This window comes from Diceros bicornis, chromosome 6 (assembly GCF_020826845.1).
Source record: "Diceros bicornis minor isolate mBicDic1 chromosome 6, mDicBic1.mat.cur, whole genome shotgun sequence".
Classification (NCBI taxonomy): Eukaryota; Metazoa; Chordata; class Mammalia; order Perissodactyla; family Rhinocerotidae; genus Diceros; species Diceros bicornis.
The window spans coordinates 40,521,125-40,542,933 of NC_080745.1; the positions used below are offsets into that span (position 1 = coordinate 40,521,125).

General features: G+C 34.8%; 1 long non-coding RNA gene across 2 annotated transcripts in view; it reads left to right on the forward strand.

Annotated features, from left to right (window-relative positions):
• Positions 1–17,846: 17,846 nt before the first annotated feature.
• Positions 17,847–21,809, forward strand: part of LOC131407171 (uncharacterized) — a 43,541-nt gene continuing 39,578 nt past the window's right edge. For both annotated transcript variants that reach the window (XR_009220454.1, XR_009220453.1), the window contains exons 1-2: positions 17,847–18,219; positions 21,388–21,469. This is a non-coding gene — a long non-coding RNA (uncharacterized LOC131407171). The remainder of the gene's footprint in view (positions 18,220–21,387; positions 21,470–21,809) is intronic.

Consider the following 21,809-nt stretch of genomic DNA (forward strand, 5'->3'; position numbering starts at 1 on the left):
GTTATTAAACCATTGTTTTTCTTTCCCTGTTATTCTACCAGCAACCCCAGAAAAAAGAAGCAGTGGTAAATAAAATAAGACTATATATTGTATGCTCCATTAAACAAAGAACTTATGGGGATATTTCCTATTATTTTTCTTTTATTCTACATCAGAAAAAAGCAAAATTATAAATTTGTAGAAAATATCTACTGGTTTCTCTCACAATGTCACTATTTTTAAATCCTGCACTCCCCCAATAACATCACTCTTTATCAAGTTATCATTAAATTGATGTTTAGCATGAGTGAAGAGTCAACATGACTTATCTCAATAGCCGCTTAACTGAAGAATAATGCAGGTTTCAAAGGCCATGTGGTATTGTTCAGCACCATTATGCTTTCTTTCTTTCTTTTTTGTTTTTATGATGAGAAAGATTAGCCCTGAGCTAACATCTGTAGTCAATCCTCCTCTTTTTGCTGAGGAAGATTGGCCCTGTGCTAACATCCATGCCCATTTTCCTCTACTTTATATGTGGGCCGCCTGCCACAGCATGGCTTGAGAGTGATGCATAGGTCCACACCCGGGATCCGAACCTGTGAACCCGGGGCCCCCTGAGGTGGAGTGCACAAACTTAACCACTATGCCACCTGCCGGGCCAGCCCCATGCTTTCTTTTTTTTAATATTTATTTTTCTAAATCTGATTCACAGATACATCAGTCAGCAAATATTTGTTAATCTGCCACTTTATGACTATCACTAAACTCTGCACTTTCAGAAACAAAGATAAAAAGCATGACAAATACCCCTCTTTAGAAGAAGTGAGGTAGAAAAATACTAACATTAAAAAAAAAAAACCAACATCAATATTTATTGTCCAGACTAATTAAATGCATATATATACACATTTTTAATATTTATTCAGAAAATTCATGCCCTGAGACTGATTTTTAAGGACCATATAAAACACTGTAATTCCTATAAAGTCTTTCCTGTTGCTTTAAGTCTGCAAAAATGTCTACCTCCTCAGAACTCTCAAAGCAGTAAAATTTATATTAGTTTTATACATTTATCATGATCTACTTTCCTTTTGTAGTTTTTTATGACTGTATGATACTTTATTCTAGAGAATAAATACTTTGATTAGCAGAGTCTGTGTCCTATTTATCTACATGTGCTCCATAATGCCCAATATAATTATCTGCACATAATAAGTGATCAATAAAGAGCAGTGAATGATTAAATAGTTATTGAATAAAAGGATAAAAATCAGTGTACATTGACTAATTTAAAATTTCTTAGAGGTTTTGAAGTAAAGAGTATCTAATAAGCAAATTTCTGAGAAGAACATTGTAGAAAAGAAGAAAGAATTAAAAAAAACAAATCTGGAGACAGTGAATATATTTTCCCAGCTGAAATAAAAGAGGCCATTGTTGATTATGGTGGATAGAATGATAATTTGAAGTCAATCTATGGAGGGACCTGAAAATCAGATGTCAGACTCTACGCTTTATGACAAATAATTAGTGTCAGTCCTGGTCTTGATTAATGGAATAACATCCTGAAAGCAAATCAACTTATCTCTCTCCTTTTCACTCACCACCAGCTGGACAGGTTTGTCTTAACACATGGTATAAGTCCTGTGAACTAATAATTTCAGCCCAACTAAGCAGGGGGATTTTTCTCAAAGCATTCCTCTGCTAGACCACTTGTCCTTTACTCTATCTTTTGCTCCTGCCTACTAAAATATCAATGTAGACCTAAACTAATCTAACAAATCCCCTTCCCCACACCAACCTCAAAAGACCTACTTTGTGTGTTCTCTCTAAAGTATCACTTGGATTATTAGTACAAATCTTTTCTTTCTGCCAGGAAAATCTACAAGCCTCTTTAAAGCATTCACAGAACGCACCTCTTGTTTTAATAACAGCATCTAGCATACAGCCCGGCACACATTAACTGCCCAAGGTCTGATATTTGAACAAGCGTCTACTATGAGCATGGCCCTTTGCTAATGCCATGGGTGCTACATAGCAAAATCATGGCTTCTGCCTCCAAATGCCTACAGTCAAGTTAGACAAAAAAGATAGTCTGAAAGACGTTAAAGAACAATAAAAAAAAACCCACAATCAATATAAAACATACGAAGTTGTCTATGCAATGAATAGTATAGATGATTTCTTTGGTTTTAGAGATGGAGGCAGCTGTATGATCTGCAGTTTTAGGAAGGAATCACAAATGAGAGAGGATTTGAGCTGAGAGTCAAAGGATCCATAAGATAAGCTGGGAGACAGGAGGACAAAGAAAAACCCAAGTGAGATTTAGTCTAAACAAGTCAAAAAAGAAAACAGAGAATTATAAGGTATATTCCGTGAGTACAGAGCAGACCAGTTTAGCAGTGCAGAAGATCATACAGGAAGTAGTAGATGGTAAAACTGGATGATCAAATTAGTGATAGATTGGGTGAAGGGGGTCAGAAGGTATAAACTTCCAGTTATAAAATAAATAAGTCATAAGAATGTAATATACAGCACGGTGACTATAGTTAATACTGTACTGCATAGTTGCTAAGAAAGTAGATTTTAAAAGTTCTCAACATAAGAAAGGAAAATTTTGTCACTAGGTATGGTGACAGATGTTACCTAGACTTATTGTGGTGATCATTTTGCATTATATACAAATATTAAATCATTATGTTCTACACCTGAAACTAATATAATGTTATACATCAATTATATCTCCAAAAAAATTAGCGATACCTTATGAACACTCTTTAATGATGGCTCTGGGATGTAAGATTCAGATAGAAACTCCTCTAAGACAGAAAGTGGGAAGGCCAGAGGATCAGAGCCTTAGTCCTTCAAAAGTATCACCTGCATGAATTGCCACCCATGTTGTTATTAATGCAGATCAGCCAAATTCTCTTTCTGTTTCTCATGTTTATTTATTGACTTGCTCCCCTCGGCCTTTAAATTCCATGCTGATCCAGAGAATTTTGTTTTTCATTTTTTTTTTTCATCTAAAGTTTGGCATTTCCTATTACAGTAGTTAGTATCTAACATTGTTCCTGCTTCCACTTCCATTTCTGTCTCACCATCAAGTACTAAATTCTGGCCAGACCCTTATAATATTCCTACTTCCGTGTATTTACAATTTTAGATTTTTTGTTTTGTTTTGTTTCCTTTTTATCTCATCATTGTCCATCCAACTGTTTCTACTTTGACACATGGCATAGAAAGTTCACCAAACAAAACTATCCAGATTTTAACCCATATACAATTAGTGTTATTAGAGAATTTTGAGCACAGTCAAGGTGGTAATAAAAATTATCCGTGAAAATTCATTTGCAACGGTACATGAAAAAGACTGGAAAGGAAGTTACAGGGTTACTTCAATAGTCTAGATAAGAAATACGATCTATCTGATATAAAGATAGACTTGGGATGGAAAGAAACAGACAGCAAAGTCAGAGAGGAAGAAAGTTAATAGGCTTGATTAAGAAAAAAAGATCAACATACTAAGGATGGAGAAGTGGCACTGATGGAAGAGGGAAAGAGAGCAAAAAATCAAAGATGACTGTAAATGTTTACAGACACAACACAGGAAATGCATATCATTGATACATATGTGGAATGCAAAATGGAAATTCACCTTAGAGGAGGATGATGGATTGAAATCTTAAGTTTGAGACAATTGTAAAATATTCTGATGAACATTTCTAGTAAGGCATGGAAGATGGAGGACAAAAATATAATAAGACACATATGTAGAAAACAGATTTTTGACAAATATCTAAAAGCAAGTCATTGGAGAAATGATAGTGTTTCAACAAACAATGCTGGAACAACTCAATATCCACAGGCAAAAAATGTGAGCTTTAATCCTTTTTGCACCTATAAGAAAAATTACTTCAAAGTGAATCATACACCTAAATGTAAAACCTAAAACTGTAAACGTTCTAGGAGAGAACATAGGAGAAAAATCTTTATGACATTGGGTTAGGTGAAGGTTCCTCAAGTACAACACAAAGAGCACAATCAACGAAAGAGTAAATTGATAAATTAGACTTCATCAAAATTAAAATTTTCTTCTCTTCAATAAGATACAGTTATAAAATGCAAAGAAAAGCCACAGACTAGTTTAAAGTAATTGCAAAGCAGGGCCAGCCCCATGGCATAGCGGTTAAGTGCATGCACTCTGCTGCTGGTAGCCCGGGTTCAGATCCCGGGTGTGCACTAATGCACCCCTTGTTAGCATGCTGTGGCGGCGTCCCACATAAAGTAGAGGAAGATGAGCACAGATGTTAGCCCAGGGTCAGTCTTCCTCAGCAAAAAGAGGAGGATTGGCATGGATGTTAGTCAGGGCTGATTTTCCTCACAAAAAAAAATAAGTTCCTCACACAAAAAAAAAGTAATTGCAAAGCATATAAATGATAAAGTTCTTGTATCTAGAGTATATTAAGAACTCTTAAACCTGAATAATAATAAAAAACCAACCTAATAAAAATGGACCAAACATTTAAATAGTAACTTAACTGAAAAATACATGTGGATGGCAAAAAAGCACGTAAAGAGATGCTCAACATTTTTGTCACTGGGAAAATGCAAATTAAAAACACAATGAAATACCACTAATCACAAGAATGGCTAAAATTAAAAGACTGACTATATGGAGTGTTGACTAGTGTATGGAGGAACTGGAACTCTCCAGCTCCTCTGATGGAAATGTAGATTGGTACAACCACTTTGGAAAACAATGTGGCAGTTTCTTAAAAAGATAAGCGTACATCTACCACTTGATGTAGTTATTCCACTCCCCCAAATATCCAAGAGAAAAGAAAATCTATGCCAATACATAGACTTGTGCATGAATATGCATTTGAATCAATAGTTCATACAATCTGAATAAATTTCAAAATAACTATGCTGAGTGAAATCAGTCAAAATAAGACAAAATAAGACAAAAAGAGTACATACTGTGTCATTCTGTTTTTATAAAGCTCTAGAAAAGGCAAACTAATATATAGTGACAGACTGCAGATCAGTGGTTGCCTGGAGGAAGGAACAAGGAGAAACAGGAAGGAGGATTTACAAAGAGGCACAAGGCCACTTCTGGGGGTGGTGGATATCTTCACTATTTTGACTGTAGTGATGGTTTCAAGACAGCACACACATATGCAAAAACTTCTCAAATTGTACACTTTAAATATGTGCAGTTTATTGCATGTCAATTATAACTCAATAAAGGTATTCAAATTAAAAATAATAAATAACGAAGTGTGAGTAGGGACAGAAAGTATGGGGGTTTTTGGAAGTTATTTTCAGCAAAGGTGGTATTCGAACCTTGGTAACTGATTCAGATCGCATAAGAAAATGGTGGACTAACATATTCCTTTCTTTTCCTTTCTCTCTCTCTCTGTCTTCCTGCCTTCTTTTCTCCTTCTTTTCTTTTTCTTTAATTATTTCTTTTGGGAAGTGTGGTAAAGCAACACTGTTTGTTGGCTTACTAGTCTGATTTTGCTATTTCTAGTTTTCCACTTTTAATTATGTCTACTATATGTAAGCTTGATCAAATATTATCTATATTCACTTCAGCTCTTGGTAAAGTTTCATCAATATTGTATGCAGCAAAAAAGTGTAGGCAGAAAAACCAAACCAAATTGCAAATGAATATAAAAGTTTAATACTAACAAAAAATTTTATTTAGTTAATTTTAAGATTTTTTTAGAATATTAATTTATTTCATATTGCAGGGTAGCACTCTGTTCTGGTAAGATTATATTTTTTTCCTTCTATGATATTTCATTGCTGAATTTTATTGCCATATAAATTAATGGAAATTAAAGAAATAAGAAACTTGACTAAGTGGTGTATATTACCTAAATGTCATTAAGATGTTATGGACATATTTATCATTCTGGTTTTAAATCCACTTGTTTCATTCATTGTGCTACTCTAATATTTGTCTCGTTTATTTTTTTACTTAGCTAACATAAGACAGGGATAAATTCTCTTAGGTGAATCTTACATAAAATGACTATGGCTAATCTAAAACTAATTGCCTGTCTTTATAAACTGAGGTCAAAAGATCTCTGATTAAAAAGATCTTCCTTGATTGCTAAAACTGAAGTTTGTTATCTAGAAAGTCATCAATGCAGCTAAAAATGGAAATATAATTTGGCTGAAGTCAGTGTGATGAAATCTATGTGTCACTGTGAACAGTGCCTTCTACGTATCAACCAAACAAGTTCGTCTTCAGATGGTATTTAATTTCCTTTATTTTTCTATAAGTCAGTTTTGTATTTGGAACAGACAAATACAAGTTAAATCATTTTATCTGCTATCATTCAGAGAGACCTTATGTAAACTGATGTTAAGTTTATCTTGTTCCACAGAAACGACAAATGATCAAATGCCTGGAGTTACTCGATATAAGTTTTTGTCTCCACCCTGAGCTGACAGCATAGTGGATCAATGCCTCAATATTTTGATATGATTGAGAAGACTTTTCTTAATTTATTTAAAGCATTTTTCTGATTATGTGCTTCAATTTTTTTTTAAGCACAGAGAAATGAATTTTTAAATATATTGTAGTGTTTCTCCTCTAAAGATAAATATTTCCATCAGTTTGGTGCATCTATGGCAGCTGTAGATATGGATTGATTAATCACTTTATTTACCTATCTACCTATCTACCTATCTATCTGTCTATCTGTCATCTATCTATCTACCTATCTACTGGCACATTCTGAAAAGTACATGTAACTCAGTCAAATATGCAGTCTTTACGTGAATGAATGACATCGTGCACACATTTTATGTCATTTTTGTCATTGTGCAACTTGTGCTCACAATTTATGTCATTTTTCCTCTTAGATTATTGCCTTTTTCTCTATTATTTCCCATTCTTAAATCCTTGATTAATTTTATAAAAGTTAGTTTCTCTTTTGCTATATTGTTTGTTTATTTGCTTTATTTTGTCATTGATTTTTCAGTTATATACCTTTTGAAAAGACATTTTCACAATATGTGAGTTAACTTCAAAGAATAGTTTTTAATCAGTTGTATTCTGTTTCGTCATCACATTTAACAAGAGTATTTAAAATTGTCTTTATGTTTTCAAATGACTTCATGTTTTAACTGAGTTTGTGAATAATACATTATCCTCACTAACAGACTCTTAATTTAGATTCATAAGAAGTAGAAAGAGTAGTCTTATAGCTTTTTCAAAAACAGAAAATGAATAGTTGCCAGTTGGAGAGCTGGTCTCAGGGTAACTTTGGTTGAAAACAGCATACATATTAATAATAGAGGTGTATATAGTAAGACAATGTGGTGGCTCAACTGACTATAAATTCTGTGTGTAAGACTGGCTTCATAGTTGGTTTAACAATGTCCTCAATGACATTAGATCTTCCCATCTTTCCACAGTGCAAGGAAAATTTTCTTTGACTGTTTTTGTGTTTATAAGATGGCTGCAACAGCTCTGGTTAAAGCACTTCCTTACTCAGAGATGAGGGGGTGGAGAGGGAGGGAGAGACAGAGAGACAGAGACAGAGACAGAGAGGGATTTTCTTCCAAAAAGAAGCAAGCAATATGTTCTGCTTTCTATTTTGATGGAACTAATTTGAAGCAATGATCAGTGATTGCTGCCAGGGAAATGCTACATACTGATTGCCTTGGACCTGACTTCAAACCCAGATCAAATAACTATGGAAAAGGGGATAGATTCATTCCACAGGAATTGTGCTTTTTTTTTGGAAGAAGTGATAATAATAAACTATTTTCTTTCTTTCTGGATGTTAACAGGATTTATATTTAAAATGTAAGTATGTGTGTACGTGTGTGTGCATACACCTATACAATATATATGTTCACTTAATTTTTCAAGCTTATCCTAATTTTCTTAAAACTGACATATATTTCGGTCATCCTGGCTTCTTTCTCAGAAACCTCTAGAATGTGTAGTTATATGCTCTGTTATATGCTTTTGTAGTCTATAGATTTCACCTCTCATAATTTTCTTAACTACTCTTCTACTCTGACTTCTCATGTTTTCCATATACATCACTGATCAAACACATACAGTGTCAATTCTGTATTTTAATACATACATTTTGAAATTTTTTTCTGTTTTTGAGAGTTTTTTTACAGTTTTATTGAGATATAATTGACATACAGCACTCTATATATTTAGGGAGTACAACACAATGATTTGATTTACATATATTGTGAAATGATTACCACAATAAATTTAGTTAATATCCATCATCTCATAGACACACAAAAAAAGGAAAAAGAAAAAGATGTTTTTTACCTTGTGATGAGAATTCTTGGGATCTACTCTCAACAACTTTCAAACATATCATACAGCAGCATTAACTATATCTGCTTGTGAATCTTAGTTTCCTTCTAATTCTTCCTTATTTCATCAGTCTCTCTTTTTATTTTGTCCTGTTGTCTTTCATCTTGGCAAATTCCCTCATAAGGTTTTCCTGCTTCTATTTCATATTAAAAATATGTTTTTGTATTATATTGATGATTTCAAATATTTCCTAATTTTTTTAATTCAGGGATTATTTTTCTTCCTAGATTTTAGGATCGTTTTCTTTTTTTGTGATCGTGTGATCAGCCCTGAGCTAACATCCATGCCAATCCTCCTCTTTTTGCTGAGAAAGACTGCCCCTGAGCTAACATCGATTGCCAATCCTCCTCCTTTTTTTTTTCCCTTTTTCTCCCCAAAACCCCAGTAGATAGTTGTATGTCATAGTTGCACATCCTTCTAGTTGCTGTGTGTGGGATGCTGCCTCAGCATGGCCGGACAAGCAGTGCGGACAAACGGTGCGTCGGTGCACGCCAGGGATCTGAACCCGGGCGCCAGTAGGGGAGCGCATGCACTTAACCACTAAGCCACGGGGCCGACCTCCAATTTTAGGATCATTTTCAATGTCCCTTGGTTTTGTCTTGTTTTTATGGTAGGCTTCATTTTTCCCTAATGTTTACTCATCATAAAATAAAGAGATGTATATCCAGACCTGGCGTTTGTCAATCGACGAAGTATGTGGCATGCCCTAATATGTACTAATATTAGGACACATTTTATCAATAGCTGTGTGTATCAGTCAACTTCTGCCATGCTAATTCTAACAAACAAATCCAGATGTCTCACTAGCTTAGAACAACAAAGTTTTGTCATTTTACTCATACTACATGTCGACTATGGGTTGCTGTGATTCTGAATGTTTGTTGCTATGTTGTACTCAAGGCTGCTGATTGACTATAGGTCTGTTCCCTACAGATCTGCAGTGTTTTCCTATTTTAACATCCAAGTCTGATCCCTGTGATTAAGGAGAAAGGCAAAAGCACCCAGGCTAAACTATGCAATCCCTAAAGCTTCTGCCAGGATAGAGCAAAATTTATTGTGCACCCATCCCACTGGCCAAAGGATGTCACATTACCAAGCCCTAAATCAATGAGACAAGAATGTATACAACTCCCATTGGATCCTCAGGCAAGTCACATGGCAATGGATAAAGAGATTTAATTCTATCACAGAGAGAGAACAAATAGTTGGGGATAATTATCTGGTCTACATCCATCAATTTTTAGGAAAATTTTAAAATGCCATTGACTGGTTCTGCTTTTGAGAACACGAGGCAATGTTACAGTATCTTGGAAATCTTAGAAAATATTTTAGGTGTCACTGTGTTCACTCTGGGTGATAGAATAATTAACTTCAAGAGAATAATTTAAAATAGACATCCTGAACTAACTTCACATATAAAAGGGTAAAGTCCTTCCTACCATTGCAAAATATCAAAATTCCTTCCAATTTCAGTTCTATCCCAACACTGTAAAATCCCATCACACATTTTATGATAAAAGATAAGCAGAGCTATTAAGGAAAAATTGGAAAACTCCCTCTGCCACTATGATATTCAACCTTAAGCCAGAAATGCCAGCCCTGAGTGTTACTTCATATGTTCTCTTATGAACTTGACACGTCCCGTGATATTCATGTAAATACAATTGGATCACTCCTGTATGTACAAGTTTTCAGATTCTATATAACTATATACCAACATCTATAAGGATAAACATGATTATTCTAAAATATTTGAAAACCTGGGCTACGAAAAAGTATTTCTAGTCTCTGCTCAACATCAGTTTAATTAGAATCTCTGAGATAGGATCCTAGCCAATTATTAAAATGTGCTTTCAAGGCTAAGAAGCACTCTTCTGAGAAAGGTACAATTATGAAATATCACCAGGTGACTCTGTTTATTAAATAAGAAATTACAGCGATTATGGAGGCAAGGTTGAATCATTGCTTAATCTCGAGGCAATACTGACCTGTGGGGGGCCGGCCCTGCGGCTTAGCGGTTAAGTGCGCAGGCTCTGCTACTGGCGGCCCGTGTTAGGATCCCGGGCGCGCACCAACGCCCCGCTTCTCCCGCCATGCTGAGGCCGCGTCCCACATGCAGCAACTAGAAGGATGTGCAACTATGACATACAACTATCTACTGGGGCTTTGGGGAGAAAAAAGGGAAAAAGAGAAAAAAAAAAAAGGAGGAGGATTGGCAACAGATGTTAGCTCGGGGCTGGTCTTCCTCAGCAAAAAGAGGAAGATTGGCATGGATGTTAGCTCAGGGCTGATCTTCCTCACAAAAAAAAAAAAGAAAAATACTGACCTGTGGGACCTCAGAATAACTCCTCCATTTCAAATTAAAGCTACCCGCATCATTCTCTATGCCCCTTGAATACTGGTTGAATATCCTTCTCACGATCTACAGGTGATTTACGAATATAGCTTCTAGACTCCCATTTAAGATGTATATGAGGGAAAGTCCAGAAGGCACATAAAATACAATATGTACTCCTGGGATAGTTTCTTCTGGGAATTGCACGTGCTGGCCTTTTGAGGGATACCATAAGCCACATGTTGACATGGAAACACTACCCCTGGAAGAAAATATTCAACTGACTAATTCATATTCACTCTGCATCTACATATGCATTATTCCTGGGCTGGCACAGAAAATGTAATGTGCAACAACCCGTGCATCTTAGAAGACTGTTAGTCTTTGTTTTTAGATTGTCCTGCATACACACAGTCTGATATTTCAAAAAGGCAGGCAATGGAAAAACCACAAAGTTTCCCTGCTGCTCCATAAGTTTCAGAAAATTTATTAATATTTTTTTAGTACCATAAGTCACATTCATGCAAGTTATCTTTGTCTCTTCCTTAGAGATATTTCACAACTCTTTTAACTTAGAATGGGGGGAAGTTGTTTCTTAGCTTCACACTGACGAGCCATATGAATTGTTTTCCTCTTTGCAGAAGCTACAATTAGGGGATACTATCAACACTGGGTTTAAGGTCTATGTGAGACAACAACATTCAACAACGACGAATTAAAATATTGATTGGTCATTGATTCTATAATCTCTAAAATAAGGTGTATTCTGATGGGGATCAGTTGTCAAGATGTCCTTAATTCTGTCTTAACTGTTTTTAGACCAGGAGTTTGCTACCCTGGAGGCGTATAAAAAATTATCTGTGGAACTTTTAAAAAAGTGAAGACATCTAGGTTCCAAGAGATAGTCAGTTATAGTAAGTTTAATGTGGAAATAAGGCACATCTATTTTGTGTAAATTCCATAGTGGATTCTTTCTTATAATCATTCAAGTTAAGAACTAACTTCAATCTACTGAAATTTTTCCTTATTTGCCTGGCTCATGTTTCTGATACATTGAAATAAGACTAAGTTCAGGCAAGTGCGGAGGAAATAAAGCTTGGGAGAAAACAGGTGTTTACAGGTGTAGCTGAATACAGACTCTATCGTGACTTGTGGCTCTCAATTAATCCCTGCTTGTGTGTCAACTGTTACCCTCCATTACATGGCGAAAATTACGTGTGGTTTTACTCTCTTAAATCAAGGAGTGTCCCTATTGTTTCGGAACTGAAAGAAATCAAGGCAAATATAACATGCTCACTTCTAAGTGGGCCATCAAACAAGTTTCTCACACGACAGCGAATACCAAGGTGGTCTTGGGAGGTGTTCCAGTGGGTTTAGAGAGATTCCAGTGTTAAATTATGGGTCCTTTTCAAAACTCACTCAAGGAAAGTGAGTTTTTCTCACTAAATAAGGAATTTTCTTTAGGAAAATTACAAAGGAACTTTTATATACTCATAAAGTCTTTTTAAGGAAAAATGTCCAAGAGTGCCTTAAACAAGTTTTCAAGCTAAAGACAAGTGTTTTGTGTGTATGAGAAATTCAAGATTATATCTGAGAGGAAGTGGGGATGATTCTGTAAGAGTTAGGTGCTAGGAACAGAGACAAGGGAAAAGTAGGAAAGCATGTCCATAAAAATCTGTGAGGGGATTGAAGGGATGACATTATTAGGAAAGCATTTTTTAGTTTCTAGCTATAATGGATTGTCTAGCCTATCTTCTGTCTCTATCCAAGGATGGGACACAAGTGGTGGTTCTAGATAAGATCTTTCTCCTCTCAGATGTGTGAGTGGGCTATAGGCACCAATCACAGCATAAATCATAACCAAAGATAATAATGCGAAACTAAAACTACTTCCATCTGAGTAAAGCAGAATGATGCTCTAGTTAAAAATATACAACCAGCTGCAGTTATAGTATAAATCATTTGTAATGTTATTTTATAAAACATAACTCTGAGATAATATCTGGAAAAGATTTGTTTCCAGGCAGAGTGGGCTGATCCACGGCAGTATACGAACAGCACCCAGACATTCCTCCTAAAATGGGAAATTCCAGTTGCCTTATTTTCACTTGTTTTTAAAAATTGTTTTAGAGAAATGCTCCATCATCTACTAGCTCTCCTAAGCACATCAACTCTTTCATTTTTACTTTATTCATTCTATTTGAGACTATTTTCTGATATATGTAGCCAGAATGACATTTGTTTACTACAACAAAAGAAGCTATTTCTAGATGCAATTATGAAGTAATTTGTCTTCTGTCAATATTACTCCATTTTTCTTAAGCTAACTCAAATATGAAGTCACACAGACAGCTCCCATTTGTTCTTATTTCACAATGCCTTTCCTTTCCTAGAATATTTGTCTATGCTTTAGTGGGAACTTTCAAAAACTAATTTAAAAAGAAATTCCTCTTAAATAGTTTGACTTGGTCAGTTCTTCAAGTAATTGCATACATAGCAAAAAACAAACAAAAACAACTGTAAATGAAAGTTGAAGCATAATATTAAAATCATGTTTTCTGAAAATTTTACTATTAATATTTTATTGAAAGCAAAAAAGAATTTTCACTGAAAATCAAAGTATGGATTACTGAAAATCGATGAAAAAGAACCCATAGAAGTTAACATGGTGCACTAACAATGTATCTCACTTTATATTTATAGACCCAGTTATTAAATACAAAGCTTAGTTTTGTTTTTTATTAAACTGGAATTAAGTATATTGCCATGTTGCTATTTGATTATTAATTCAGAGACTTCATCTCACTCCTCACCACATATGCTGATATGCTGATTCTTCCAGAATTTTTAAAATATTTACAAAAAACTATATGTATATAAAGAGACATATTTTAAGTATAAGTGGCATAAAATATCTAATAACAACAGTAACTAATATGTATGTGTACGTATCATATACCAGGCATGTTAAGATAGTCTGTATAATTATATACTTGATCTTCACACACACTGTCAACCCTTGTCCACTATATGCATCTCTGTTCCAATCTCACAGCTTAGGTAAGACTTCAAAACCGTTCCACCACTATTCCAGACAGATTCACCTTTGGAGGTTTGCATAGGACCTCATTTCTTTTTTTTCAGAATTACTAATACTGTTAGAAATTATATACTGATTATTGTGATTATTTTTTCTAATACATCACTCATCCCATAGAATGTAAACTCCCTCAGACCAAACAATATCCAACCTTTTCTCATTTTTAATAACTCTAGCATCTCGCATATTTTTGAGCACATAGTAGGTGCCCAATAAATGTTTATTATTATTTAGTTATTTAATATGTTTGCCTATAAAACTCTATGAACATAGCACTCATTTTGAGACGTAGATCTTGGCTTACTTTTCCATTTCTTTTTGCCTTTTTGTATCTTCTATGTTGATATTTTACCAAAAAAATCAACAACTTTATGTTGGTTTTTCAAGCTTATTAATATATAACTGTACCAATCTCTGCCATAACATTTTTAATCTACTTTCCTGTAATTATATTCCATATATAAATGCAAACAATGTATTTATATACATATAATGTATATAATATATAATTATAAATATAATGTACTATATTTGTAATGTATATATATTCTATATATATAAATATTTTCTATATTTGGTCCAAATAAAGTTTGTATTCCAAATTATCATATATTATATGAATTTCTTAAAATATGTGTCATCAGATATGATTGCTTTTTTTTTTTTTTTTTTTTTTTTGTGAGGAGATCAGCCCTGAGCTAACATCCGCCAATCCTCCTCCTTTTTTGCTGAGGAAGACGGCCCTGGGCTAACATGGGTGCCTATCTTCCTCCACTTTACATGGGACGCCGCCACAGCACGGCTCACCAAGCAGTGCGTCGGTGCGCGCCCGGGATCCGAACCAGCGAACCCCGGGCCGCCGCAGCGGAGCGCGCGCACCTAACCGCTTGCGCCACCGGGCCGGCCCCATGATTGCTTTTTTTTAATCTTCATTTATTTCTGCTTTATCATTTCCTTCCTCACACTTTTAAAAGTTTAATTTGCTGCACATTTCCCTGTGTTAGGAGATAATTTATTTGTTTTCTGCTTGCTTTATAATAAGTGTATTTAAATTGATACAGTTTCTTTATGGTACCACTTTGGCCACATTAGGAAGGTTTTGATTCTTCATGCTATAGTGTTATTTATCATTAGATAAATACTCTCAAAGTCATTAGTTATTTCACTTATTTTTTATTCTTAAATTTTAAATTTTAATGAATTGTAATTAGATAGAATAATGTACATGTTTTCTTCATTTTTAGACTTTATTAAGGTTTTTCAAAAAATTTGATATGGGGCTGGCCCCGTGGCTTAGTGGTTAAGTGCACGCGCTCTGCTACTGGCGGCCTGGGTTCAGACCCTGGGCGCGTACCACGCACCGCTTCTCTGGCCATGCTGAGGCTGCGTCCCACATACAGCAACTAGAAGGATGTGCAACTATGACATACAACTATCTACTGGGGCTTTGGGGAAAAAACAAAAAAGGAGGAGGATTGGCAATAAATGTTAGCTTAGAGCCGGTCCTCCTTAGCAAAAAGAGGAGGATTAGCATGGATGTTAGCTCAGGGCTGATCTTCCTCACACAAACACAAAAAAATTTCATAGCCAAGATATCACTAATCTTTGTGAATATTTCATGGATATTTGAAAACAACGACATTCTTTATTTTGCTACAGTTGTTGGAGATTTTAATATACATAATTCTATGTACACTTACGGATAGGACATATTATTTTATTCAGGTCCTTTAACTGTTTTCTTGTTTTGGGTCTAGGTGCCCTTGGAATTTGAGCATAGGATGTTCTGAAATCCCACACTGTGGCTCTCAGGAGTCCCTGCGATGGAGCTTTGAGGGGCAGCAAGGTTTGCAGCCGTGTGGTTCCTAAGACTCCAAATACAGTCAGTACTGGGTTTGAGAAATGAATAGGAAAGAAAATATGTCTTTATAATTCTTAGATATTTTGCCATAGTTTTATTTTTTAACCGTACTGATTCAGATATTTTAAGTTATTTGGTTACTAAAATGTGAGATGTTGCAAAAACTTAGTTATAAATTATAATATTTATAGAATTATTCTTCATTTTTAATAAATGCCTACATTTTCAAAACTAAAAGATGACACAGTCTCTGAGTTGAGGGGCATACCACTTACTTAAGTTTACTCTGAAAACTACAAAATCAGTTATTTTTTGCTGACTTAAAATATTACTAAAGCAAACATATCCAATAGCTATTTTTTGCAAAAAATATTTCTGGCCAACTTGATTAAATTAAGAATCTTCAATTTGGTACTGGTCTCCTAGTGAGGTTAATATATCTGCTTAGGGTACATTTATAATCTATTATTGTGCATTTCCACATTTAAAAGAGTAACTTATCTTGACATCTTACCCATGAAATAGTTAAAGACCTGGATGCAATCTCAAAGTGACCTTTAAGTTAAAGGGTCATTTTAATTGATACTCCAAAGGTTAACAGGATCAACTGTCAAAATTTACTTTTGATTTATAAGCAGATGTATTGTCTACCTATTGAGGCACAAGTTTCGATATCTGTATTTAAATCCAAGTTTAAGAAACCTGATGTTCCCTTCCTAAATGTTTCAAAGCGTGTATTTATTTATTCACTGTGCATTTTAATTATTTTTTTTAATTTTTTATTTTTTAATTTATTTATTTATTTATTTTTTCCCCCAAAGCCCCAGTAGATAGTTGTACATCACAGCTGCACATCCTTCTAGTTGCTGTATGTGGGACGCGGCCTCAGCATGGCCAGAGAAGCGGTGCGTGGTACGCGCCCGGGATCCGAACCCAGGCTGCCAGCAGCAGAGCGCGAGCACTTAACTGCTAAGCCACTGGGCCTGCTCTGTGCATTTTAATTATATGTTCCACTATACTCTCTTGCAAACTAGACACTCACCAAACAATTCTTGGTTTTGTGTCCATATTCTAATATATGTATTTTAGCCCTTTGGTCTTTTTTGTTTGTTTGTTCGTTTTTGTGAAGAGGATCAGCCCTGAGCTAGCATCCATGTTAATCCTCCTCTTTTTGCTGAGGAAGACCAGCTCTGAGCTAACATCTATTGCCAAATCTCCTCCTTTTTTTTCCCCCAAAGCCCCAGTAGATAGCTGTATGTCATAGCTGCACATCCTTCTAGTTGCTGTATGTGGGACGCGGCCTCAGCATGGCCGGACAAGTGGTGTGTCGGTGGGCACCCAGGATCTGACCCTGGTCTGCCAGTAGCGGAGCGTGCGCACTTAACGGCTAAGCCTTGGGCTGGCCCAGCCCTTTGGTCTTTCTTTAAGCTTTTATCTCTATCCTGCAATTCAGATGCCTTACCCTGTGTTAAAAGCTTATGCATTATTCATAGCCTATCCCAAATTTTATTGTACTGGCAGTCTTAACTTGCCTACCAGTTAAAAATTATATTTACCTATTTTAAATTTTTTCAAAATGTATCTTAACATGTCGGGTACAAGTCATCATTTTCAACTCAAATCTTATTTGTATGCTCCTTCTTTATCTGTTTATACCACAAATACTTCATTTTACCTTGCCTAAGTCATAAGTAAATGATTGAATAATTTAGCGATTGAAGAAATAAATGAATTATTTTCCAGTAGGAGATGATTAAGGGGACCACTTGTTATGGTGTATAGGGTTACTTCACAAGGAAATGGATAGTACTGGATTATTCAGCTTTGATATTGTAATAAATGACTCAAATCTCAGTACCTCACAACAAGAATGGTTTATTTTTCTCTAATGCTACCAGTTTCATCTTCTTCTGGGATCTAGGCTGAAGGAGCAAACTCTTCCTCAGATGTGACTTTCTCATGGCAACAAGAGCAAAAGTGCTAAGAAAAACACTCCTTTGCACTTAAAGCTTTTGCTTGGATATGGTGTTATTACCTTCACGCATGTCAGTAGCCAAAGGGAAGGCCATAGTTAAAACCACCATCCATGGAATGTGAATGTAAACGTTTCCCATGGGCACTTTTTACATCACAAGGCGATGGAAAGGAATGTTTAATCCTTTTATCAGAAGAGCGAATGACTCTTTGAATGCAAAAATCAGCCTACCACAACAATGTATTAGATTTAATAAGTATAAACAATGTCTTTATTTAGAACATATATTGTTGCTGACCTGCTACCTAACAGGACAAAATCAATAAGAGGAAACAAAAAACAAACAAAGTCATTTTAGACCATCTAATTGTAAGAAGAAAATAAAACTAGGTGATGTGATAGAGAGATAATAGGGAAAGAGAAAATCTACTTCAAGACCTGGGTAGAACGGACTTAAGTGACAAACTGTTTTTATTCTTTCCTCAGAAAACCTTGGAATCTGCCTGTCCTTCTGGGTTGTCTCTCTCCAGTGGTTGGGAAAAGAGCTAGAAAAATAATGAGGTGTTATCAGTCACCAGCATCAAGAGTAATTTCCTCTTGACACGTATTTGGTGCTAATCAGTCTTCAATGAGACAATCTACCTTCCAATCAGGACAAAATTGAAGGTCAAATTCTAACACAAGTTACATCTAGGGAACGAAAGGAGAAGAGGAGCCTCACCTCTTGAAGAACAAGCCATTGGCATACTACTCGTTCACCTGTTCTCATGTCCCTGCCAGGATTCTGAGTAGACAAAGTCTTCGCTGAGAGAATATAACCACAATCTTGCCTTTATATGAGTTTGCATTTACATTAAAAAATCAAGATTGGATATTATCTTTAAAAAATTGCAGATTAGAATGGCCTCAAGGTGGCTCAAGCAAGCAGAAATCCTCTGGGTGACAATCATCCTTAGATGAAAAGATTTCCACAGAACAAGATGAGCCATCTGAATATGAACTCAACAATCAAAATTATAAGCACATATAGAAACTAACCACCAATAAGTGAGAATTAAAGGAAAAAATAAAAAAGAATGTAAAGACACAGATTATGGATTTGTAAGATGAAAATAAATGAATCTAAGCTATTTAAGTATATAGAAAGGGAATCAAAACGTTACCTTTTTCTTAAAGTAAATTTGTAAAAAACTTAAAGGAGATTCTAGAAGTAAAATATGTGATATTTGAAACTAAAATCCCAAAGAATAGACTAATTAGAGATTATACGCAGATACAAATACGCTAAAACTCGTTATCAATCAGGGACATGCAAATCAATAATACAATGAAATACCATTCTACACCCATTTATTGACATATGTTAAGAAATTTGAGCATACCAAATGCTGGAGAGAATGTAAATTGATACAACTACTTGTAAAACAGTTTGTTATTTTCTTGCGAAAGGGAACAAAATTTGCCACCCCAAAATGTGTCTCTATAGCATGAGCATTATTTTAGGCTGATTATTTTTAAGAAACAAAAGACTCAGAAAGTTTTTCTTGTTACCATCCCCTTAACTGCCTAAAAGAATTTGGATAACTGGCCTGTAACAGGAACAGAGCTATCATCAGAGATATCCACAAAGACTATGAGCTAAGTGTGGTGGGGGAGCCTTGGCAGGACCTGGAGATCAGAGTCCTCTCCATGTCCCACTGTCTCTGCATGGTATGGCACTCATCACAGAATGCAAGGACATAGATTATGGATTTGTAATATGAAAATAAATGAACCTTGTTAAGCCCATTTTTATCCAAGTTCTCTCTCTTGGGTCACACTGTCTACAGATGGCCCAGCAAACATTTGTTTACCAAACATTTGCTTTTCCATCTCCATGTGAATTCCCTTCCTCCCCTTTGAAGTCCCAAACCACTACCCCAACATCCTCTTTTGTCTCTAGCTGAAGATGGTATTTAAGGTGGTGGCTTTGGTCATTTTGGTGAGTTACTCAGTTTACCTGGGTCTCTCCCATGCATACATATTGTTAAACTTTGATTTTCTCCTGTTGATTTGTCTCATGTCAATTTCATTCTTAGACCAGCCAGAAGAACTTAGAAGAGTAGAGAAAAATTTCTTCCTCCTTCATACTTGTACACTTGAAACATTCCTTAATTTATGTTTCAAGAGTTCATTTCTAGAAATATCCAAGAGAAGCTCCAGTGCATGTTCAATAAGAGATATGTACAATAATGCTATAGTAGCACTGTTTATAATAGCAAAGACTTGAAACAACCCAAATTCCACAGAAGAATGGATGAAGTATGTTATAACCACACAATGGAAAATTCTACATAAGGAAGGAGGGGAAACCACAACTGTCCTGAACAATATACTACATCTCAGTAGTTGTTGAGTAAAAAAGTAATTCCTAGAAAATTAAATACAGCAAAGTAGACTTTTATAAATTTCTGAAAAAATTTAAACTACATATATCCTTTAGACATACAAATCCACAGGATAAAATTATTTTTAAAAATATATTTTCTTATAAAGATTTATATATAAATGCTCATAGCAGTTTTATTCACATTATACAAAAACTGAAATCAAGCCAAATGTCCAACCAAGGATGAATGGATTAACAAATTAACATATAATTAAAATACATAGCAAGAAAAAGGAAACAAATACTGATATATAACAACATATAACAACACGAATGACTCTTAAAAACAGTATAATCTAAAACAATCTCAAAAGTAATATATACAATTTGTTTCCATTTATGTGATACTCTATAACAATGATCAGCAAATTACTGCCCATGGGCCAAATCCAACTGCTTACTGGTTTAAAATCAGGTTTTATTGTAACAAAACCAAACTCATTTGTTTACATATTGTCTATGGTTTTTTAAAGTTCTACAAAGGTAGAGTCGAATAGTTGGGACAGAGACTTTATCACCCACAAAGGCTAAAATATTAACTGTTTATTCACAGAAAACATTTGGTGGCTCCTGCTTTAGGTTAAAAAAAAAATCTATAGCTACAGAAAGTATATCAGTGATTGCCTTGGTCCATGAATAATTGGGATATTGACTAGAAAGGGGCTCCAAGAATCTTTATGATGTTTAAAATGTTGTATATCTTTATTATATTGGTGGTTTCACAGGTGTATGCATTTGTCAAAAGTCATTTTACTGAATACTTAATATGGTACATCTGACCGTATGTAAAGTACACCTTGATTAAGTTGATTAAAAAAACAAGGGAATATTGAACATAATTCAGATAAGGCTTACTTATAGCTGAGGGAGACAGAGCAACAAGACAAGAATGGAAACATAGATTTAACTATTTTCAGTGGTATACTTAGGCTGACTGTTGAATTTATGGGAGCTCATTTCACATTAAATTAACCAACAAAATAAGGAATCCGCTTCTATCTCAGGCTTTATAAGAGTTGTTAACATAAATGAGTATTGAATTTTATCAAGTCCTTTTTTTCTGTATCTACTAAGATGAATAAATACATCTATTCTTTGTCATTTTTTTTTGGAAATATGGTGAATTCCATGGGTTTTCTACGAGTTTGTGTTTCTATAATAAACCCCACTTGGTCATAATGTATTAATGTATGATTGGTTTTATTTAGTAATATTTTGTTTAAAAGCTTTGCATCTAAGTTCATGGAAGAAATGGTTCTATAATTTTTATTTATTGAAAATCCTCAGATTTGATAAGATTTGGGGAAAATGAGCTACAGCTGGGGATTTTTTTTTCTTTTTCAGTCCTCTGAGATTTGCTATAATATTGGTGCCTAAGAGTTTGGGAAAATTTACCAGTGAAACCATCTGGACCTGGAATTTCTTTGTGAGTATGTTTTAATTTAATATATATATATATATATATATATATATAATCCACTCACCATATCTGCAAAAACATAAACGTCTGAGAATAGCAATTTTACGACTACTAGAGAGCCTCAGAAAAGCCCATATTTTGCTATTATAAATTGATGAGACTACTTTAGAAAAACAATTTGGCGTTTTCTAGTGAAACTGAAAATTCATATACCCACTCAGCAAGACCACCAACAGGAAAAAATTCAAGTATATCCCTTGTTTACGTGCACCAGGAAATATGTACAAAAATAGTTATAGCAATGTTTTTTTCCAATAGCAAAACTGGAAATACTAAAAACATTTAT